We start from the raw sequence: 25,548 nt of genomic DNA, 5'->3' as shown, positions 1-25,548 counted from the left end.
TCATATATTTCCTTAAATAAATGTATCCTATCCTGCTCTGATTTAAGAATATAGGATTTTGGAATTTAGTTATTTACCATTAAAGACACATTGTGCCATCCACAAAATGTAGTTGTCTGTCTCCTTCGAAAAAAATGTTTATCAATTTCAACATTGCTGCATCTCTGCCTTCTCTTTCCTCCACCATTTATTTGAAAGAAAAAATAATATAAGGAGCCCTCCCCCCATATCTCTCTCTCTCTCTCTCTCTCTCTCTCTCTCTCTCTCTCTCTCTCTCTCTCTCTCTCTCTCTCTCTCTCTCCCTCTCCCTCTCTCTCTCCCTCTCTCTCTCTCCATCTCTGTCTCTTTCTTTATCTGTCTCTATATCTGAGTTGTTGTCTCTCTTATCTGTGCCTCTGTCTCTATTTCTCTGTCTCTGTCTCTTGTCTCTGTCACCGTCAATCTCTGTGTGTCTGTCTATCTCTCTATCTTTCTCTCTCTCTCTATGTGTGTGTGTGTGTGTGTGTGTGTGTGTGTGTGTGTGTGTCTACACCCATTTTGGTATTGATTCTGATTTATATGAGGCCACAGAAAGAGAAGCAATTTCAGTTTTCCAATCTATGTTTGAAATAAGAAAAATTAAAATTAATGTGAAACAAAAAACAGGTTGATCCTAACATGAAATAAAGCAACAAAGATCAGCCATGATTGGAAAACAAATCTGAAGTGTGACTATTGAGGAAGTAAGTCATTTTGTTATATTAATATCAAATTTAATATGGTAATCCAAAAGAATTTACTTCCATATGAGTACTTTATATCAGATTATAGATTTAGATCTGGAATTGACCATAAAGGTTATCTATTCCAATCCCCCCCCTCCACTTCTTTTTAAACCTATTCTTCATCAGTTCTTTTTTACATAAAGGAACTCAGTCACAATCCATATCCTTTTTTTTAAACTTCTCTGAAGCATTTGATACTGCTTATCACCCTTCTCTCTTCTCTCTACATTTTCATGATGCTGTTCTCTTCTGGTTCTCCTCCTACCTATCTGACCATTACTTTAGCATCTCCTTTGCTGTGTCTTCAGTTAGGTCATACTACTAACAATACATGTCCCTCAAATTCCTATCTTTAACTTACTTGTCCTCTATATATAATATTTCATTTGAAGATCTCATCAGTTCTTATGGTTTTAATGATTATTTCTATGCAATGAATTCTAATGCTGGATTCTAAGTCTATTTATCTATCCCTACCCTCTCTTTTGACCTTCAATATTTTGTCTCCAAATGCCTTTTAAATACCCTGAACTAGATGTCCTATAGATATTTTGAATTCAATCTGTCCCAGAACTTACTTCATTATTTTCATCATTTCCTCCCAACCTCCCAACTCTACCCTTCTTTTTTGCATTTTCCAAATATCGCCAATCTCACAGGCATTCAGATTTGCAAATTATTTCCCATACTCACCTGATTCCTCACTTGAACTCACACTTCATAGCCAATCAATTGCCAAATCTTGTCTCTCCCCAAAACTTATACTTCCACTTCTGTCTTCTGACACAGCTGCCTTTCTGGTTCACATCCTCTGTTCATGAAATTTGTCCAGATACATGCCTCAACTATAATAACTAGCTGATTGATCTCCTTACCTCATAATCTTTCTTCATTCCAGGCCATCCATCACTTAGCTATCATGTTAATTCCCCTAAAGCAAAGATTTGACAATCTTTATTTGACAATAAATTCCAGTGGCTCACTTTTAATTTCAAAATCAAATATAAAATTATCTGACTCCTAAAATCTCTCTAACCAGATCCTTTCTTACCTTTCAAGGCTTCTTTTTTTCCCCCTTCTCTCCACAAACTCTACAGTACTCAACATTGGTTTGTGCTGTTCTTCATATATAACAATCCACATCCCAAACTTGTGTCTTTTTCCTGTTTGTCTTCCATTCCTGGAATGGTTTTTTATTTCCTGCCTCAACCTCGATATTTTCCTGTCTTCCTTTATGTCTATTGAAGGGACGAACAGCAATACTCTCCAAGTTTATGTTGGGATGAAATGAGGTTTTTGTGAAAGAGTGAATAATTAAAAAGAAGTTTACTGGAATTTCTATGGACATGTCTTCCCTCATCTCCACATGCCAATATATGGATATCAGAGCAGGCTATGGTGAACGCATGAGATTAGCATAGTATTCAGAAATCAATGAAGGCTAAGAGGGGAACTTGACCTCTGTGGATCCCTCTGTGAGGCAAGGACTTGAAGCCAAGGAAATTCTGTATTGGGAAGGAATAAGGAAGATCTGAAAGGATTCAAATGGAACTATGTCTAAAAACTACACATTGTTTTCAGTCTTTCTGGAGACTATCCCAGGAATCATTGGACTGGAGATTCCTTCTTTTCCAAAGTGCCAGTGATTTGTTACAGACATGGCTTCTGGAGGGTTGGACAGTTGGCTGGAACTTACTTAGCTTTCAAGTCAAGCCCATCAAGTCTGAAAGGATTAGATTCTAGATGACTGGGATTTTTCATGCCTTTAGATAACTTGGAAGAAGCATTAGGGAAACCAGGTCCATTTGACTTTCAGGAACAGTTTTGTTTTCTTTTAGGCAAAGCTTTCCTAAGCCAAGAGTATAAAAGAAAAGAAGCTATGTTAGGAAAATTCTGGTTCTAACACAAGACATCAGTCCATATTCTACTTTCTTCAGGAATGCATTCCCTCTAAAATTATCTTTAATTTGCTTTGTACATAGTTGTTTGCATGTTTTCCTCCCATTACATGGGAGCTTCTTTTGGAAAGGACTTTGGAAAGGGACTATTTCTGCTATCTCTATGTTCCCAGTGCCTGACACATATAAGCACTTAATAAATGCTTACTGACTAACTTCCCTAGAACTAGAGTTTGCTGAAGAGGGAGGAACCTGTACCCTGTCTGCATTGAACTTCCAACTCTTTTTTTTTTTTTTTTTTAGTGTACTAAATTTCTTTTTTTAAAAAATTTTAATAGTTTTTATTTACCACATATATCCATGGGTAAATTTTACAACATTAACAATTGCCAAACCTTCTGTTCTAATTTTTCCCCTCCTTCTCCGCCCCCCCAGATGGCAGGTTGACCAATACATGTTAAATATTATAGAATATAAATTAAATACAATATAGGTATACATGACCAAACAGTTGTTTTGCTGTCCAAAAAAAATCGGACTTTGAAATAGTGTACAATTAGCCTGTGAAGGAAATCAAAAATTCAGGTGGACAAAAATAGAGGGTATGTTGGGGTTCATAGTCATCTCCCAGAGTTCTTTTGCTGGGTGTAGCTGGTTCAGTTCATTACTGCTCTATTGGAACTGATTTGGTTGAACTTCCAATTCTTATCAATCTTGGTAAATACATAGTCACATCAAAGTTTTTCATAGTAATAATTTCCTTTACTTAAAGTTCACTAAAGAAGTTCCAAGCAAGGGCAATGAAGATTAATGAGAACAGAGCAAAAGAATTATATCCTATATTTGAAATTCTATCACATATGCAGTTAATTCTATCCAAATTATGAAACTGCCCTTCATCATCACCAATAAAATTACAATTTAATTATCACCAGGAAAAAATATTCAAAAGCAACAATACAAAGAAAAAAAAAAGAATTATTACATGCTACCTTTGAGAACATTATTTTGTTGTAGTAACATTACAACAATACAGAGAACATCATTATTAATCATTTCAATATTGTCTTATATCTCCAAACTGCAATGGTTTTAGTTTATTCTGATATTCCAACAAGGCAGATGATATCATCAGCACAATTATACAGTGAAGAGTAGTGAGAAAAGGCCAGTTAATTATTACATAAAACAAAACACTGATTTATAGGATCATATATTTAGAGCTAAAAGGGATGTTAAAAGGCATCTAGTCCAAGTCCTTCATTTTTTACAGATGAGGAAACAAATTCAGAGATATCAAGTGCCTTGCTGATGTGAACCAATAATTAATTAATTAAATTATGGAATGGGACAGGCCTGGCTATTTGAGTTCTTACTGAGAGAGGCCACAATGGCAGTGGGAAGTACAATCACACTTTTAAAAGGCACAGAGGGTACTGAGGCAGATGATATGGGAAGGGGAGGATGGGATGGTGAAGAGAGGCAACAGTGGAGAACAGTGGATAGGGAGGGAAAGAGGGAGAGAGTAAAATGATTAGAATTATAATTAGAATTCTAGAATTCATTGATTAGAATTAGAGACACTATATAGCATGGATCTGATAGATATGGAAGTGGTATAGGCAGAGACAAAATAAAACATAGAAAAAATGAAATAAGCAAAAATTTTTGAAATATCAACTGAAATACATCATATTTTTAAAATACAAAGGAAGAAAATTAGGAAACTGTGATCAGACAAATAGCTTAGGTGTTACTGGCCTTCCAGAAAAATAAAAAAGAAAGCTTAAGATTATTAGAGAAAAAAATATACAAAACATGGCCAGGAAATATTTAAAAGAATGTGCAATATAACAATAAATAAGATGCTCATAGACATTCTCATTTGAGCTCATGACAAACAACAGTTTGTTTTTTTATATTTTTGAGAGCAGAAATTTGAGATCTTATGTTTATAGGAATATTGGGGTGAACAGACTTTTATCTGTACAGTCTGGACTGGCCTCAGAAACAGCCGAAGTCAGGATAAATAAAAGTCCTTGGTCTTTAGGGGGAGAAGTGTAGGAGATAGACAAATTTCCACAGGCTCACCACCAACTTTTTCTTCTCCTTGTCCCGCTTATCCTCACCTTTCTCACCCCACCCCTTAATTCTTACCTACAATTCTCTTAACCCTAAATATTGAGCCAGCATTAACTGTGAGAAGAGAAATTCCAAACATATGTTAATGGAGTCATTGTCTTATTTCAAAGAGGGAATTAGATTCCAGTGCACCTATTCAGAGTTTCAGCCCTTTACATTTATTTATCTATACCAACTTGAGGCAAACTCATTAACATACCCAAATCATTTCAAAGTTGTTGATAAAACTTTAAAGTCAACACATCCATATCATCTTAAAATTCTTTATTACTTTTTAGTGTTTTGAGAATGTCTGAAACTTGTCTGGAATTTACTTATAGGATTAAAAATCTTGACAATACCTAAATGGTTTCCCTGATTCAGCACAGAATGTGAATTTTGGTTAATATTTGATACATTTTGTAAATTAGATGAAAGTGAGAATGAGAACAAGAGCAAAAGAGAGACCAAGAGTGAAAATGAGAGATAGAGAATTGAGAGAGAATTAAAAAGGGAAAAAAAACAAAAAACAAACAAACAAACAAACAAAACACACTGCTGATACTTCCCAATAATATCACTCCAATATACATAATGTAAATCGGTATGTAAATCTACCCTGTATCTGTTGTCTTTCATTCTCAATTAAATACAATTTTGTTTCAGGACACTAAAATTTACAGGGCTCAACAACAGATCTTATCATAGATTTTGAAAGGTAAACCCATTTTACTATGTTTCCTATATATTGTGAGATCACATTTATTCTTTAAGCAGTATAGAAACTAATTAGCAAAGATATTTCATTAAACTAAAAATCTAATAGCAACATAACAGATATAGCACCCTCAGGGCTTTATATTATATTAGGTCATCTTTTACCCTTTCCTTATACCTCCGAATGACTGGAGGATACCTCAATTGTACTGATTTAGGACACTTCCAACTATGAAAAGAAGTATCCCTGGATCTCTGTCTTCCCCTCATCAATTCAATGCCATCATCATGGTTTATTTTAGGATGTGTTGTTTTCCCTGAACAATTAGTTATGGAGCTGCCAAAATCCAGTTGTTGTTGTTGTTGTTTTATTGATACAGATTATTTTAATGTCATTTATAAATAAAAAATCTAGTATTTCATGATTAAATTTTAAGTAAAATAGAAATTACATAGCGAATTCATCCTTAATGAAACTCTTTAAACCAATTGAACTGATAGTGTTTTTTTTGTATGTTTTTTTTTAATTAGGCTTTCCTACTGCTCAAATTCTAGTTGTTACCTATGAATATTTGACAGGAAAATATTACCTATCTTTATTTTTTTTAATTGAGCAAACCAAGGCCCTTTAACATAGAAAAGTAAGCTAACTTTCTTCCTTACAAATTACAAAAGAAATAACAAAGGTAAAACATTTGCTATTTGGCTATAATAAAATCACATACATCACATAATTATTTATCTAGAGTCAGAAGGAATTTTTAGAGGTTATCAAATGTAATGTTGTAATTTTGAAGATGAGGAAAGTGAGACCCAAATCAGTAAATGGAGGACCCAGATCTATCCCCTGTATCACACTATTTTTAGAAGAATTTAGAAGCATTGATAGACCCAAAAGAACTTGAATATGTCAGACAAGGTATGGTACTTATTGAAATTGCTTCCTCTTATTTATGTAAAAATCTTAGATGGGGCAAATAGATAAATAAGCTTAAATAAAATGCAGCCTTCAGGGCTTTTAAATTTTGTGGAATAGTAAAGAACAAAAAGCACATTATAATTTAAATTTAAAGTGCTGTTTTTATAAATCCCTGGAGCTGTTTAATATTTCCATATAATAGATATCCCAAAGAAAATTATCCTTAGGATAAGCTGGTTTTAAAATGAAAAGATTCATCTGGTCAATTAAATATTTCTACCAAACAATATTCTATATCACCATCTTGACTTCCAGTTAAGTAGAGGGGAAGGGGAAAAATCATGTGTGTGTATGTATATATACACACATATATACTTTACATGTACATGAATATGTGTGTGTATATATATATATATATATGTTCATGAAGTATGTGTACATATACATATATATTAAAACTATGCTAAGATTCTTTGGCCATGGAAGTATCAGAGCTAGCTGAAATAGCTTGTGAGAGCTGATTGTCAAATTTTCAGCATAAGCATTTACATCTCACCATAAATGAGGGCTTGATTTATTGCTTTGTTGATTGTTGTTACTGAGTTGTTTCAGTCATGTCCAAATCTTGTGAGCCTATTTAGGTTTTCTTGGCAGAGATACTGGTGTGGTTTGCCATTTCTTCTCCAGCTCATTTTATAGATGAAGAAACTGAGGCAAACAGGGTTAAGTGAGTTGGCCAGGATCACGCAGCTAGTATGTGTCCAAAACTGAATTTGAACTCAGGGCCTCCTGATTCCAGACCAGCACTCTATCTACTATACCACTTAGCTGCCATTTTGTTTTAGAAAGTGTTCAAAAATAATACTCTCCAGGTCTATGTTATTCCTAAACCAGGGTAAGGCAGGAAAGAGAAGAGACTTGTGAGAGCACATTACCTCTCTGATTTAGACAATCTAGATAAATTCTACTTGTTATGCAGAGCCAGCTATCATTATTATGCAGGCTATTATTTGTAAGTCAACTACTATTCCCCATGAAGGAAATAACTCCTTCAGGATATTTAATTATGCATTTTTAAAAATATTAGTATTCTGATAAGCTCAAAAAGAAACTGTCTCTTCTTTACCTCTCCTTGCAGCCTACAGGATTTCTCCCATTGTGAAATGCAATATCACCAAGGATATTTCTCCATTGTTAAGGAAATTGTTCTGAGACTAAGTAAATCTAACTACCCAATTAAAAAAAAATTTTTTTAACTACCCACAGCTTTTGTAAGCTGTTACCAAAAACCAGTCAAGAAATGATTGCATATATTCTAATTATTTTTTAAATTTGTGAACTAAAAAGCATTTTCATAACATACTACAATAAGAGATAATCGTATGTGAAATCACAAATCTATTATGTACAACTTGCCATTCTTTTTAAATATATAATAAAGTTATTATGTATATTTCCCCCTTTTTTCCCCTTTCCTTTCTCCCTAAAAATGTCTACCTTTAGACAAAAATGTGTATTTATATACACACACATATATGTATGTATGTGTGTATGTATGTGAAATCATTCTATACATACCTCTATCAGTTCTTTTTTCTGATGAAGACTGTATCTTCCTTCATATGTCCCTTATTTTTAATTCAGGTATGCATAATAATCAAAATGACTTATTCTCTCAAATTTGTTCTTAAAAGAATATTGCTATTACTATATGCAATGCTATCTTGATTCTGTTTATTTGATCCTTCATGACTCTTCCTAAGATCATCAAGCTCATCATTTCTTATAGGACAGTAGTATTCCATCACAATCATATGCCATCATTTATTCAACTATTCCCCAATTGACAGCCATCCTTGTGGTTTCCAGACACTACAAAAAGAGCTATTATAAACATTTTAAGACATTTAGGTTCTTTTTTTCTTCCCTAACAATTGTTGGAAATAGATCTAAAATTGGCAATGTTGGGTCAAGGGAGTTCTTACTTTCAAGATATCCTGGACTGCCATTTCCTTTTGAAATGAAATCACATTGATACTGAGGGAAAGTCAAATTGCAGTTGTCTTTAAAAAAAATAATTGCCAACTAATACTTAGGATAAAATCTCACAAAGATTTATGTTTTGATAAAATTTTGAGAAAGAATACTTGCCTGAAAATCAATATATTTGGGGCCTAGTTCAAGTTCTGCCCCTAACAATCTATAGGACCTTGGAAAAAGCACTTCAAAAACATGGAAGCACTGGTAATAGAAAGTTAAAGGAAAAATAGGAGAATTGATGCTATAATTGAATAAAAAAAAAAAAAAACCAGCATTTCAATTGCTTTTAAGAATTGGTTTACTTCTTAATTTTTAAAACTGAAGTTCTTAGATATTAATTTTCTGAACTAGATATTTACTTGTGCATTATGTTTCTAATTTAAACTTTTCACTTTCAAGCATGTGAAAACAATAAAGGTTTGCAGAATTGAACAGAATTGTTGGATTGTGTTGAATTGTTAGTGAAGATCTAAAAAGAAATTCATTTGTTAGCTAATGCATACAGTAAAGTTGTAATTTTATACAGAGAAACAAGTAGGAAATGAAATCTTGATGAAAACTAAGTCAATTTACTGTACTGTTAATTTCCATATTTTATGAAATCAAGTTTAGGATTTAACTTCTTTCGGCTTATGACACAGTAATACACAATGAGAACACTCCACCTATCTGTTTTTTATACATACATACATGGATAGTGGGTGCTGAAGACTGAAGAAGAAAAAATCTCACAAGCTAAAAAAAATATCTACTCCTAAAATGTTTTTTAAATACAAGAGAAAAAAAAAAAGATTTATTGAATCACATCTGTACCAACCAAAAAACTGAAATCTAAGTGTTTATGATTTTAAGTTCAAATTATACCTTCAGTTTCAAGATTTTGACAGATAGTGTGGTTAAATAAATAATGTTGAGAATGGAAAATCAAGTTCAAAGTCCATTTTTTTTTTTTTTTTTTTTTTACATTACCAGCTCTTTGACTATGGGCAAGTTTTTCTCTGAACCTCTATATAGAGTATCTATAAAAGAGTAATAATGCTATTAGCTCTAGCTATCTCACAGAATTGGTATGAATTTTAAATGAGAACTGATATATAATATGATATGTAAATATATAAATATGTATCTCTTTTCAATGTCACATTCTAAAAGGTGGTAAGAAGGAATGCCTAGTTTCTTATATATATTCAATATAATATATAATGTATAATTTCCATATTATATTATTAAATAGTATCTCAAAATAATTTCTCTTCTTTTCTTGCCAATCTCCAAGTAAAATATCTCAATAAGTTCACCATATGTGTGTATCAGATTTTCAATACTATGTAAATCATAAATACATTATTTGTAAATAAGGCAAAATAAAGACTCTTCTTAGACATATTTCACAAATAGTATTTTATGTCTAAATTATCCAATTACAAAAACAAAACAGCATAGGTGAAAATAACTTTGTACAAAAGAAAATAAAATTGTTTAGAGAAACTGACACAATAAAGTCAGTATGTAAAGGAATTTCAGGACAATACCAAAGTTAGCTAATAAGAAGGTCCCAATTATACCTTATGTGCATGTACTTTTTATCTACTTAGAAAAATAATGTTAATCATAATCTTGGCTTCACTTTTAGTAAACTGGTTTTTTCTTTCTGCTAATTTAGAATGTCAATATTAAATAATAAAGATTTCAAATCTGTGGAAACAAATTTTAAGTAATTTTTTTGACTTGCTTCCAAGTTCTAGTACAAAATCAATGTGAGAAATTTATAGAATTGATGAGAGGAGATGGACATAAAAACTACATATAATGACTTAATTTTTAAGATAAAATTTACTAGGGACTTTCAATCATCTGTCTGTCTACTTATCAAAAGAGGAAAAAGAATTACTGTATGTTTATTTTGAAAGGGGATGGAAAGAAGAACAATTTATCATAAGAATTAGAGTGAAAGGAAAACTGATGAAGATGGGGAAGGGCTTTCTCCAGACAATCCAGAAAGTTAATCATTTAGGGGAGAAAGCAGTTTCTAAGAGCAAGACAACAAAGAAAAGAGTAAACTTTGGAGTGTAAAGAGAAATATTAAGGAGCAACTATTGAAAGGATGGAGGGGGAAAAACAGACCCTAAAAGTGCAGCTGAACAATTAAATCAACATAAATATTACACCAAGGATGAAACCACAAGAGAATTCTGCAAGAAAAATTACATTGGAGTCTTGAAGTTCCACAACTATAATTTTCCTTGATCACATGTCTCCTTCACATCTGTCTCATTACTTTTATGATCAAAATTTAAATTTACTCTTTCTACTGAATTGGAGTCCATTTGTGAGACAGTTTGCCCCAGTTTTCCACAAGAGAACTTTTTTGTAACTATTATATTTACTGTATGTATCATCTTAGCAAATGTCTTTGCTAGCAGCTAAATGTATCTACTGTTAATTTTAAGTACACCAGTTCGTGATCTACATTATGAGGAAAGAACCGTAGGATTATTCCTAGAGCCTGAGGATAGTCACCATCCATGAAAAATTGCAAACCTTTTAGAGGACAGTAGAAGGGATAGTTCAGAGAAAGTGCTACACTCATAATATGCGATAAATTTTTTTTAAAGAATTTGACAACGTAGTTAAATGGACACAATCTATAAGAAATATGATTTGCTCCTGAAATTTCTAATGTTCAATAAGAATTTTTTAAAAGAATCAAATTGATTTCATTGATACCTCAGAATTCCATTCTAATATTGTATCACATTGTCTATAAGTATCAGATTCTTATATCAAATTCTGTTAGGCAATAATCTAAATATCACAGTAAAAATACAACTATTTTAAAAGTCATTGCAACATTCTTGGCCTTTTTCTTTCTGCCTTTTTCTTCTTTCACTGATAAAATGTGTAAAAAGGGCACACTCATTCTACAGACTTCCATCATCATTTGAGTAACTTATCACTGCAAAGGAGGCTCAATAGAATGTTCCTTTACAAAGATTGCTTTCTCATTTTGCTAATAGGAATATTTATTTTTCATGGTAACTTGGATTTGGAATAGGATATCTAGATTTCAATTCTGGCTTTGTCACTTAATTGGGAAAAACTACCAAGCCTCTCTAGGCTTAGCTACAAAACCTGGATAATAATACAAGAGATCAAAAAAAATCTTAGCATTAAGACATATGGAATATTCTGTGCTTGTTCTGACGACCTTACAAGGTTGTTCTTAGGCCCAAAATAGATAATGTAGATGATAAAACTGTGTAAAGTGTGAGATGCTATTAAAATACATTGTTATTATTATCTTCTTCCAAAAGTAATTATGAAATGACATATGTGATTTATGACTAAAGTAACTTAAATAATCAGTATCTCTTAACTTTTAAGACCTTCATATAAGGACATCAAAAAGAGGCAAAAAACAGCTTCTCACCTCAAATACAAATTCTCTTTAAGAGAAACAACACATACATATCATAAAATGCAAAATATATTTGAAATAAATTTTGGAATGCCATATGGAAGTTAGGGGAAGACATTAATAACTGTAGGATCAGTAGGTAATATAAGGTACAAAGAAGAGGTGAATGCAAATGTTTTAAGTTAATGAATTTTTAGGAAGAAAAGACTTTTAATAGTAAATGTTTTATAGACTGCTCTTGTATTCCAAAGAATCATAAAACTCATGATGGCTTATGCTTGGGCATCTGAGCCCTGACTTCCTTGCTAATAGTTTCTTTATTCCTTACTTATCAGAATTTATGATCCTTCCTTCTCTACCCCCAACCTGTCAGAATTAAAAAGTTATGGTTCTTTCTGGAGTTTCTACTCACTAGTACTATGCTTGCTCTTGCCTTTGTTTCCCTGATTGCTGTAGCCCTATAAAAGTCTCTGGAATTACTTACTCATCTCTGGATGCTTTGAGACAAGAGTCCCATCCGGATGGCTGGAAGGTCAGACATGGATCCTGTTTGGCCACTAGTCAAATTCTCCACTATTAAAATATTAAAAACCCTCTAATCTTTGTCTTGCCTCAGTTTCTCTAGCATTACATTTCCTCATTCTGCAGCCATATGGAGACAATCTGCTTGAGAACCTAGCCCCATGCTGTTTCATTTGGGCATTTTCTTTAAAGATGCCCATCCATCTCTGTCTTTCCTGCACTGAGTCAGAGTTCGGGAGTCTCTCCTTCTTTGGCTTTATGTCACATGGTTCAAAGTTCTTCCCTAACTATAACATTGAATTTGTCTAAAAAATTGAAGTGGCAATTCTTTTGATTGACTGGAGTGGCATTTTCCTTTGGAATCAGAATTGCTTGGTCAATTGAAGTTGAAATCTTGATTCTGTTACTGACTGACTGATATAGAGCAAATTACTTTACCACTTGAACTTCTATTTCCTCAATCTAAAATGTGTTTTAGATGACTTCCAACTCTTGTTATCTTCATTTTTGTGAAACCAGTCATAGTTTACAGTCATACTGTAATATGTAATACAGTCATACTGTAGTTTTCCGGGAAGGGATAGACTGCAAAGGCAACTCAGAGGAGGTATTCAAAACTTTCTAATAATAATTATCAGGAATAATTGTCTCTGGTAACACTTTGTTTAACTGATCTATTTTTGTTTTTGTTTTTGTTGTTCTGTTGTTGGGTTTTGGGATGGTAATTGATGTTTACAAGAATATGAGTGGTCCATGGCTTGCCAAAGTCTTTTGTGTTTTGTGTCCTGGGTAGCCTCAGACTTTTCTTCATCTATCTATATTGTGAGATACTATTTCCTTTGGACATTACCACAACACCTCTGTTGTGATCTGTGTATCTGGAAGAGCAATTTAAACAACACCTCCTTCCAATTTCTCAAATCTCTCAAACTCTTCCCCATCCATAAATGCACTTCAGTTGACCTATTGTTCTCTACCCAATCTTTTTATTCTAATGATATTTTTTCTTCCTTCCTTCTTTCCTTCCTTCCTTACTCCTTCCCTCTATCCCTTCCTTCCTTTCTTTTTCACATGATAAAGATGGATTACAGAGTGCTGGGAAAAAAGCTTGAAATAAAATACAGAGGAAAGTCTAAAAATAAATAATGTGTTTATAGCAAGTGCAAGTCAAAAGTGAAAATAAAACAAAACATATGTTAACAGCCTCTCCACAAGGACCAGGGAGGAAAAAGTGAATCAATTAAGAGGAAGATTCTGAAAATCAAACTGAACCTGATTAACCATGAAGTTAATTATGGCTATTATATTTGTGAGTGTATGTGTGTGTGTGTGTGTGTGTGTGTGTGTGTGTGTGTGTGTGTGTGTATGTGTATATATAATTAATAATATAAAGTTAAATAATATGTAGGGAATCAGAGTAGCATATCTTTAGGAGCAGAAGTTAAAGGGCTACTGTTCTTTTCTATTTTTAATATTTTTTCTATGTCTCTCATTTTATCCATGTGAAAACTTCCCTTCTAAGTAATGCATACCAGGAATATATCTCTAATGTATGGTCTCAGAGAATTTCCAGAGGTACATAGAGGTTAACTGACTTACCTAGAGTCACATAGCTCTTGATTGTAAAAGGCATAACTTCTTGATTCAAAGTTTGGACCTCTATCCACCATATTACTCTGTTTTGTTTTTTTTTTTTAATTTCATGTACAATAACAAAAATGACAAGCATTTATTAAGCATCAATTATTCCCCAGGAATTTTGCTAATCACTTGGAGATGCAAAGAAAGGCTAAACCTGGGAAGACTGATTGGGACCAAGTCTGGAGTGCTCTAAAAGCCCAGGATTAGATAGCTACTAAATATCTGAAGCTGGATTTTAATTCAGGCCTTCAATCATTTTTTTCTTTGCTTTTCAAAATATATTCATAGATACTTTTCAACATTCACCTTTGCAAAACCCTGTATTCCAAATGTTTTTCTCCCTCCCTTCCCCCATTACCTTCCCCAGGTGGCAAATAATCCAATGTATGTTAAATTCCTCTATCCATATTTCTATATTTATCATACTGCACAAGAAAAATCAGATCAAAAAAGAAAAAAATGAGACAGAAAACAAAATGCAAGCAAACAACAAAAAAAAGTCAAAATATTAGTTTGTGATCTACACTCAATCCCCCACAAAGGGAAGGAAGGAAGGAAGGAAGGAAGGAAGGAAGGAAGGAAGGAAGGAAGGAAGGAAGGAAGGAAGGAAGGAAGGAAGGAAGGAAGGAAGGAAGGAAGGAAGGAAGGAAGGAAGGAAGGAAGGAAGGAAGGAAGGAAGGGAGGGAGGGAGGGAGGGAGGAGGAGGGAGGGAGGGAGGGAGGGAGGGAGGGAGGGAGGGAGGGAGGGAGGGAGGGAGGGAGGGAGGGAGGGAGGGAAGGGAAGGGAAGGGAAGGGAGGGAGGGAGGGAGGGAAGGGAAGGGAGGGAGGGAGGGAGGGAGGGAGGGAGGGAAGGGAGGGAGGGAGGGAGGGAGGAAGGAAAGAGGGAAAAAGGGAGGAAAGAAAGAGGAAAGGAAGAGAGAGATAGAGATAGAGACAGAGAGAGGGAAAGAAGAAAATAGTATACTTGAATCTGTGTTCTGATAATATCATACCAAGTTTCATCATGATTCCTTTAAGATTGTCTTGAGTCATTTTATTGCTGAGAATAGAGAAATCATTCATAATTTTGATCATACAATATTGTTTTTACAGTAAACATACTTCTCTTGTTCTGTTCACTTTACTTTGTATCAGTTCATGTTAAGTCTTTTCAGGTTTTTCTGAAATCATGCTGCTTGTCACAATATTCATAACAATTATATACACAATTTGTCCATTCATTCCCCAATTAGTAGACATCTCCTCAATTTTTGATCTTAGCCACCATAAAAAAAAAAAAACTGCTATAAATAGTTTTGTACAAGTAAGTTTTTCATCCCCCTCCCGTTTTCAAAATCTCTTTGGAATATAGAACTAGCAGTGGTATTGCTAGATCAAAAGATATGTATAATTTCCTAGTCCTTTGGACATAGTTATAAATTGCTCTTCAATTCATAACTCTACCAACAAAGCATTCATGTCCCTGTTTTCTCATGTTCTCATCAACATTTATCATTTTCCTCCTTTTACAAATCATACTAGATAATCTGATAGTTATGAGACAGCACCTCAGAGTTGTTTTAATTGGCATTTCTCTAATCAATAGTTATTTAGAACTTTTTTTTCATATGATTATGGATAGTTTTGATTTCTTTGAAAACTGCTCTTCGTATCCTTTGATCATTTATCAATTAAAGAGTTCCTTGTAGTCTTATAAATTTGCCTCAGTTCTTTATATATTTGAGAAATGAGGCCTTTATTAGAGATACTTGATATGGTGATTTCCCTCACTCTCTCCCCAGTTTTTTTGCTTTTCTTCAAATTTTGGATGCATTGGTTTTATTTATGCAACTTTATAATAATCAAAATTACCTATTATATAATGCTATCTATATCTTCTTTGACCTTAAGTTCTTCCCTTATCCACAAATCTGACAAATTATTTCATGTTTTCCTAATTTGCTCTTGATAATGACAAAGAGACCCGGAAATTTCTGAAAACTCTTTCAAGGAGAAATTCCGCTTTGAACCCTGTCTCTGTGAGACCCACTCCAAGGAACCAAGATAAAGTGGTTTATCTTGGTGGAACTAGTTGAAGTATTCAATTCCAAGATTTTCTACCCCTATTGTTGGCTCAAAACCATTCCCAGTAAGTGGGAATCTTATCTAGGCTTGGGGCCAGTGACAGCATCAAGAGAATCTCATTCAATAGAAAGTTCTGTCTCAGATTTCCTTAGAAAAACAGCAATTTTAAACTCACTACTTGCAGAGGACCTAACATGCTATGTTATGCAATGCCATGTCATGCCTAGGAAACATCTGCCCGCTGAATGATATTCTCTTTCAGCGTTACCCTCTCTTTATCCTCACCTATTTCTCTAACAAAACTTAATTCCTCTCTGTCCAGATTTCTCTATTAGAAACTTTACTTCTGTCAGGACCTTGCCACTAAGGAATTCAGTCTTTCTATTCATGCACAGCAAAGGCTGACTTCCCAATGCCATTAATAAACCTCTTTTTATCAGCCTAGCTTTTGGGGCTTGTAAATTCCTTTACAAAGGACTTCTGTGCCACCAGATAGGGGTTCCCACAACTTCCTACCTTGCCTGAATCCCAAGGGGATTTAGAGGAGCCGAATCTCTTCATTTGGTTCTCTGAACCCAGAATCTGCCACTAATCTCATCTATTTAACTCTCTGACCACCAGGAACCCTAATTTCATCATTTTGGTCCCTAAATTTAATCTCATCATTTGGTTCCCTGACCAAACAAAACCCCGAAATCTAGATCTCATCAATATCACCCTTTATATATAAACCATGCATACATTTCGATCTTGGTATACTTGTCTATACTTAATGTGATTTGAAAATGTATAGCACTTGATAAATGTCAACTAGAATAAGAATATTAACAGGGCAATTTAAAATAATATAATGATAATAATTATTATAAATGGTAAATAGGTTAAAACAAAGATATGCACTTAGGTTACTACCATTTCCTGGAAAAGTTTATTTGATGCACAATAGTTGCCATAACAAAGGGGCTGAAATGCAAAGCAATCAGCACAGCTAGCCAGTATTTAATCTTTCTGCCAAGTACCTTACTGTTTTAGAGTACTAGCTCATTTCCAAAACATTGCAAAACGTAGTGATAGTGGAAAAGTTCAAGCAGTAAATACTGCCTCAAATCAGCAAAAGGCAATTTTAAAAAATGAATTTAGTACAAAAAAAAGTTTGGCATAAGATTCTGCTAAACCAGATCACCCAAGAGCATTTGTAGAAGAAAGAGGAAGGAGGACAATAAATGGGTGAAAAATGGAACACATCTGCTGCGGGATCTATTTTCATCAGCAACAATAGTGGAGCCATGACATTTGGACTCAATCATCTTGGTACCCAGTGTACTGTGTGAAGAAATAGAAATGACACTTCAGAAGAAAGAATTGAGGAAGAACAGCTAGACCTGACCAAGTACATAGAGAAGGAATTCGTGTTAGAGGGAATGCAATTTAAAAGACACTCAGGAATATGTTGAAAGATTGGATTACATTTCAGAAGAATAGAAAATATAATAATTGGTGCATTTTATCCAAAAATGGTGATGAAAAAGATAAAAGAAACTACTGATTCATCTGCATACATTTTTTTTGTGTGTGTGAAAACACATGAAATGCGCTTGTTCAGAGTTGTTCTTGATAAAAACTTGGGAAGGAAATTAAAAAAATATCGATTAATGACAGAGTTAGAGATTTGTGTGACTATTAGTCTAAGTGAAAAGTAAAATGGTGGTCTCAACCAGGATGGAGACAGTGTGAGAAGAAATTAAGGAATGGATATGTGAAATGCCATCAAAGAGGTTGCAGATGTAATTGCTAAATTGCTTTTAGAGATAATCATGGGCAAAAGGAGAGATACTTTGGGATAAGAAAACTATCTCAATTCTCAAAAAAGGGGGAAATGATTGGTGAAAAAAAAATCCATCCCAAACAAAATATTTGAATAGATCATTAGAAAGACAATTTGTGAAAACTTAGAAAAGGAAGTGCTGACCATTACAAGTTAATATGTTAAGATAACTCAATTGGTTTTAATAAATTCATTGAAATAATTCATGAGAGATAAAATCAATTTCCTTTTTTGACAAGGTTGACTAAGGAAGAACAACTAATGCAGAATGTCTGTATTTAAATATTTTTAATAAATTATTTCCACATCCTTGTGGATAAGATAGAAGAGCTGGATTATTATATAATTAGATAGTTTCAGAACTAATTGGATACAATGAGTATTAATTAACATGCTGGTGTTAACTTAAAGATATATTGTAATGTTATAGGAATCCATCTTCAATCCTATTTTGTTTAACGTTTTCATTACTGACTTGGATGAAGATTATAAGCAGTAAAGTTTGTGGATAATGCAAAATTGGGCAAAATAGCTAACATGTTGGTTGATTAATAATCAAGATCCAAAAGATTTTCCATGAATGAAAGACTAAATATAGTAAGAGTAAATTAAATAGTAAAAAAATAAAATAAAACGCAAAACTCTATATACCTCATATTGTAATCAAGTTCAGAATGGGAAGACAGATTATTTGATAATAGCTTGCTTTACAAAGACTTGTGGAATGCAAAGGCAATATGAGTTAACAATGTGACATGACAATCAGAAAAAAAAGAAAAAGCAACTTATTCAAATAGAATAATTCAGAAGGCAATTATCCCATTGCCCAAGTTAAATGACATCTGAAATACTCTGTTTACATCACAGTACAAAGTAAGTCTGAGACAAAATCTGGGGGAAATCACTATTGCCAATGTTTTTATAGGATTATAGATCTAATGCTGAAAGTGATTTTTGAGATCAACTAATCCAACCCTTTCATTCTACAGATGAGGTAAGTGAAGCTCAAAGAAGTCAGTTGTTTTGTCTAATTTCAAAAGAAATAAGTTTTTGAAACTTGCATTGGAACCCAGTCCTGACACCAATTCAATACAACATTCTATAATAAGATGGTGATTCAGTTCAATGTGCTATATTTTGAGAGATACTGACAATGTAAAGTAAATGCAGTGGAAGACAGGTGTTATAATGGGGTATTCAAAATTAAATAATACAAAAACTGAAGTGTATTTAACAAAAACTGCTGGGAAAATTGGAAACTAGTATGGCAGAAACTAGGCACTGACCCACACCTAACACCATATCCCAAGATAAGGTGAAAATGGGTTCATGATTTAGATATAAAGAATGATATTATAAGCAATTTAGAAGAACATAGCATAGTTTACCTTCCAAATCTGTGAAAAAGGAAGGAATTTGTGACTAACAAAGAATTGGAAATAATTAGTGAACAAAAATTGATAATTTTTGATTATATTAAGTTAAAGTTTTAGTACAAACAAAACTAATGCAGACAAGATTAGAAGGGAAGCGATAAACTGAGAAAACATTTTTATATTCAAGAGTTCTGATAAAGGCCTCATTTCTAAAATATATGGAAAATTGACTCAAATTTATAAGAATTCAAGCCATTATCCAATTGATGAATGGTAAAAGGATATCAAAACCATTTCTAATCTTATGAAAAAGTGCTCTGAATCACTATTGATTAGAAAAATGCAAATTAAGACAACTCTGAAGTAGTATCACTACACACCCCTGAGATTGGCTAAGATGACAAGAAAAGATAATGACAAATGTCGGAGGGGATGTGGGAAAACTGGGACACTGATACATTGTTGGTGGAATTGTAAATGGATCTAACCATTCTGGAGAGCAATTTGGTACTATACCCTAAGGATTATTAAACTGTGTATACCCTTTGACCCAGCAGTGTTTCTACTGGACTTATATCCCAAAGAGATCTTAAAGGAGGGAAGGGGACCCACATATGCAAAAATGTTTGTAGCAGCCCTTTTTGTAATGGCAAGAAAATGGAAACTGAGTAGTTGCCCAAGAGTGGTATATGAATGTTTTAGAATGTTATTGTTGTATAAGAAACCATCGGCAGGATGATTTCAGAAAGGCCTGGAGAGACTTATATGAATTGATGCTGAGTGAAACGAGCAGAACCAGGAGATCATTGTATATAGCAACAACAAAATCTTATTACAATGATGGGCATGACTCTTTTCAACAATAAGAGCCAATTCCAATGATCTTGTGATGATGAGAGCCACCTACACTCAGAGAAAAGATTGTGGGAACTGAGGGTGGATCACAACATAGCATTTTCACTTTTTTTGTTGTGGTTTGCTTGAATTGTATTTTTTCTTATTTTTTCCCTTTTGATCTGGCTTTTCTTGTGCAGCAAGATAATTGTATAACCATGCCTATTTTGGATTTAACATAAAAAAAAAGAAAAGAAAACTGAAGTGAAGATAATGAGTCTAAAGACTAAAATAAAAATAATCACTGTCTTCAGATATTTGAATTAAATATGATATAATACTATGATGGTAATATTATAAAGGAAGGAAGAAAAGATTAATTCAATTCCTAAGAATGGTAGATACTGCCAAATGCTTTGTAGACATCATTTTCTTTGATGAGAATGAGAATCAGGATAAAAATGAATAAAATATTTGTAAAGATTTCTGAGCATAATCTTGAGAGTCTTGTCATTTTATAAAATGAAGTCATTCATAACAAACAATTTCCTTACTTTGGAATGGGATTCTCTCCCCTATAATCACACATCTGGGAGAAACATGGTGAGTAGGGTTTGGCTGCATAATATAGATACAGCCTTTGTTATTTCTTCCCATTTTCAACTGAATTTATGTGATCTGATTCTAAATATGCCTATCTGACTTTAGGTAAGACATTGAATTTTTCTAAGTCTCAGATTCTTCATTTATAAAATGAGATTTTTGGACTAGATGATTTCCAAAGTTCCCCTCTAGCTCTAAAATTCTCTAGATATATGATTTTCTTCTTTGGCTGAGGAAAAAAGTATAAAATGAGTTCACTTTATACTATTCAGTTGTTTGATGAAAAATTAGGTAATGAAAAAGTTGTGCCAAATCTTACTTGGCGCACAGAAAAAGCATAAGTAAATTTTATTTACTGGATGGAGGAATTTTTGAGAGTCAAGTCACAACGAACCATAATATGAACAATATTATCCTTCAAAATTGCAAAAGTAAATAAATCTCTGTGACATTTTTTTTAATTTGTGAAAAATTTTAAAATTTGTGAAAATATTCCATCTAAAATATTAAATAACTAAATGTAAATAAAATTCTATTTTGAAAGTTGATAGTTTTGTCTAATTGTCCTAAGAATTTGAAAAGAGGGGTAAGGAATACATTAAGTGCTTGCAAATTTTATTTCTGATCTGCTCACATAATAATGGCTCAGAGTAATAATTTCTAGGAAATTCACATATTACTTTTCTTTATAGTCATTTTAGCAAATTTAATTCCTTATCAAAAAAGTTATAAACTTTATTAAAACCATAATGACCAATTAAAGCCAAATTGAGCCATTTTAGCAAAGAAAATATTAATAGCATTAAATGCATTGAATGGAATGTAATAGAAATCATATTGGACTCTAAGTGAATGATGTTGGACAATTCACTTAATTTCTTTGTTTTTAATTTCCTTCATTTGAAAATTACAAAAAATTATCTAATTGTTTTTAAAATATATTTTATATATTTTAAATATGAAATATAAAATATATTTCATAGCACTAAGATTCTGTGATGTGGGGAATAAAGAGTTTTCCAAGCTATGCATATCAATTTCAAAAACACAAATATTCCTTGGTATATTTAGAGAATTATACTCAAATAGTTTTATAGTTAAAGTAGACATTGCTCATTACTGAAGTTTTAAGGACATTCCTGACCTTGAAAACCTGGAAGAAGTTGATTTATGATGGCCTCCACTAAACTAGTGTTTCTATTTTAAGCAACCTGCAACCTGTTAGTGAGAGGGGAAAGGAAATAGGTAAACTGTAGTCAGAAGCACATTAAATATATCAAAATGTTCTTGTTAAAGAAAATATATTATTTAAATAGAAAATTATATATTTTCCCAATGAGACTAAAATAATTCCTCAATTAACTAAAAGAATTATGTGTATTTTAATTCACTGAATCATATTTCTTGAGAATACTCAGAATACCTCTTGAGAGCAGGTCTCACTTGGCTCAGTTTTTTATATTTCTCTTTTTAATAGTTTTTTTATTTTTCAAAATACATGCAAAGATAGTTTTCTACATTCACCTTTGCAAAATCTTGTGCTCTAATTTTTTTTCCTTCCCTTCCTTCACTCCTCTCCCCTAGATAGCAAGCAATCCAATATAGATTAAACATGTGCAATTCTTCTAAGCATATTTCCATATTTGTCATTCTGTGCAAGAAAAATCAGATCAAAAGGGGGAAAATATAAGAAACCAAAAAAAAAAAAAAAAGCAAACAAAGAACAACAATAACAAAAAAGGTAAAAATACTCTATTTTGATCCACATTCAGTCTCCATAGTTCTCTCTATGAATGCAAGTGGCTCTTTCCATCACAAGTCCATTGGAATTGCCTTGAATCTTGGTTGAATTTTAAAGAAAGAGTTCTTAAGGGCAGAATATGATTCTCAAAAAAAAGGTAGGGCAATGATCAGATGCATTAGTCCATATAAAACCTTCTACTTTTTACATCCTACACAATATTTGTTTTAGGATTCTGTTTCAAGTGACTACACAATAAACATTTTCAATGCCATTCCTTTTGAATTAGGATGCTGCCTTATATGGGATAAGGTTCAGTTCTAGGTCTAAATAAGCACTTATTTTATGAGGGGTACTGGGTTACCCTTTAATCTAATTTGTACATTTTAATATTAGCACATACCACATCTCCTGACTGGATTGTAAATTCTTCAAGGTCAGATTCTATTTTGCTTTTGTCTCTGTATACCTGACATTTAATACAATGCCTGTCACACAGCAAGTGATTAATAAATACTTGTTGATTGATTAAAGTTAAATGATAGAATCAGAATCTAAAAAAAATCTTGACAGACTAGAATATTGAGCTGTGTCTAATAATGAAGACATATAATAGCCTGATATCTTGTCTGCCTGCCACAAGTCTTTTTCTACTCCAGACCTTTCTTCACTCAGCCACCAAAGTGATTTTCTAAAAAGGATAGTTGTGACCATGTCACTCCTCTATTCAATAAACTTTGGATTATGGAAATGATATTTGATATTTTTCTACCTTTCCAGTCTTCTTATATTTTACACTAAAGTATTCATTGAGGCAATGCCATTGGTCTCACTGAACAGAACATGGTCTATATATTCTAGGCATTCAAACTGGTTTTTACGGCATGCAAAGAATGCTTTCCCTCCTCATTTCCAAGTCTTGACCTTCCTCATCTCCTTAATGTCCCAGGTAAATCTTACCTTCTGCAGTAAGTTTTTCTTAATTCCTCTTAATTTTAGTGTTTTCCTTCCTTTGATTATTTCTTCTTTATTCTGTATAAAACTTACCTGGTACATAATTGCTTTATTCTCTCCCCCTTTGGATTGTGAGTTCCTTGAGGACAGGAATTGTCTTTTGCCGTTCTTTGTATCTCCCATACTTAATACAAAAGCACTTAATAAAACTTTTGAAAATCCCAACATATTGCTGATGTGATATGGCTTCCAAGAAAGTTAATTGAATTTTCAGCTGTATTAAGAGAAGGATAGTATATCAGAAAAAGGAAGAGAGAACTGTCTTGTATTCAGCTAGAGTAATCATAAGAAGAAGTATGCATAGGAAGATTATTTATAATTATATGTATTTATAACTGAAAATTTAACTTGAGAATTATCTAAACTGGCTCCAGCACACCCTCAAACCCCACTTTTTCTCTTCAAAGGTTTACTTGAGACAAGGATATGAATATGGGAAAGACTTATAAGAAATTTAGTCTCAAAAAAAGCTTCAGGAATCATATTCTCTACACTGTAAGGAGAGGGTCTACAAAGCCAAGTGAAGGCCTAGATCACAAGGTGGGTTACTTCTCATGGGGAATCTTAAAAATAATTGACAACAATCCTTGTTTTTTATGTTAATATAATGAGCACTAATTTTTTTAAACTTTATTCTACAAAGTATCAGCTTTATTTGGTGGTAGATATCATAACTCCTATGATTTGACTTTTCTTTGACCCATCACTCTGAGAACAAAAGGTCTATAAGAGGTAATCTCATTTTCCAGTAAAACAAGGAGTTAATTCCATACAGGAAATAAATGACTGAAATTACATCCATTTCAGCTGAAAGGATTACTTTTCCAAAGCCTGAGAAACTGCATACATGACTAGTTTTAGCTACTTTTTCCAGATTTCTGCCCAGGGCAGATCCTATGAGAAAGTCACAGCTCTAATATTTCTGAAAAAAAAAAAAATCCTGGCTCTTCCTCTTTTTTTAGTTCATGCCAAGGAACAGCATCAGTTAACTAATTCCTATAACCTATTTCCTTTATTTCCACGATATTTTTCCCATTTTTTTTCCTTCTAACTCTTCTGTGTGCACCTTCTGCTTTTGGCTTAGAATGAACATTCATTAACCTATCTTTGTTTATAATACTCTGCCAGACTTTTTCTGGCTAGAATTCTCCCTTTTCATTACACTTGAACTCTTCGAGAGAAGGTGCTCAATGGATGCAAAATTATTATTATTATTACTATTATTATTATTATTATGTTAACTAGCAATGTGACTTCACAAGTCACTTAGCTGGTCTGAGCCTCAATATCTTCCTCTGTATAATAGAGATGTTTATCTGTAGTATACATCTCACAGGTCTGTTATGAGGCACATTTAAAAACTGCAAATTTTAAATCACCGTATAAAAGTTAAGCTATTACTAATAATATTAGGATTTTTTAACAATAGATCAAAAATGTTATTAGGATTGTAGATTTAGGATCCCAGAACTAAAGAGCTGAAAGGCACCTTATTTTATCTAAAAAGAAAATGAGCCTCAGGAAATGACTTCATCAAAGTTACACATAGAAAGGTGTTGGTAAATGTCTAACAATTGGCTCTCTGGGGGAAACTCATTATTAATAAAGCTTTTTATTTTCAAAAAACATGCATAGATAGTTTTCCATGTTCATCCTTGCAAAATCTTGTGCTCCAAATTTTTTTCTCCCTCCTTTCCCCCCACCTTCTCCTCTAGATGGCAAGTAATCCAACATGTCAAACATGTACAGTTCTTTCTATACATTATTATTATGCTGTCCAAGAAAAATCAAATCAAAAAGAAAAAATGAGAAAGAAAACAAAATTTAAGCAAACAACAACAAAAAAATGCTATATTTTGATCCACACTCAGTTCCCACAGTCCTCTCTCTAGGTGCAGGTGGTTCTCTTCATCACAAAAGGTGGTTTAAATCATCTCATTGTTGAAAAGAGTCACTTCACTCAGAATTGATTATTTTTTAATCTTCTTGTTTCTGTGTACAATGAAATCCCGGTTCTGCTCATTTCACTTAGCATCAGTTCACATAAGTCT

At 32.9% G+C, this 25,548-nt stretch overlaps 1 protein-coding gene and 1 long non-coding RNA gene across 2 annotated transcripts in view; both read right to left on the bottom strand.

The window, feature by feature from the left end:
- The window catches only part of ARHGAP6 (Rho GTPase activating protein 6), a 583,013-nt gene that overhangs the window by 455,439 nt on the left and 102,026 nt on the right, over positions 1 to 25,548 (bottom strand). The gene's annotated exons all lie outside the window — the stretch shown is intronic.
- Positions 9,716 to 13,697, bottom strand: LOC141561046 (uncharacterized). The gene is made up of 2 exons (XR_012487947.1): positions 9,843 to 13,697; positions 9,716 to 9,783 (listed from the first exon to the last, which is right to left on the bottom strand). It is a non-coding gene; the product is annotated as an uncharacterized LOC141561046 (long non-coding RNA).

The sequence above is a fragment of the Sminthopsis crassicaudata genome, chromosome 3 (genome assembly GCF_048593235.1).
Source record: "Sminthopsis crassicaudata isolate SCR6 chromosome 3, ASM4859323v1, whole genome shotgun sequence".
Lineage (NCBI taxonomy): Eukaryota > Metazoa > Chordata > Mammalia > Dasyuromorphia > Dasyuridae > Sminthopsis > Sminthopsis crassicaudata.
Note: the sequence above shows the minus strand (reverse complement) of the source record. Positions and strands in the feature narration are given on the sequence as shown.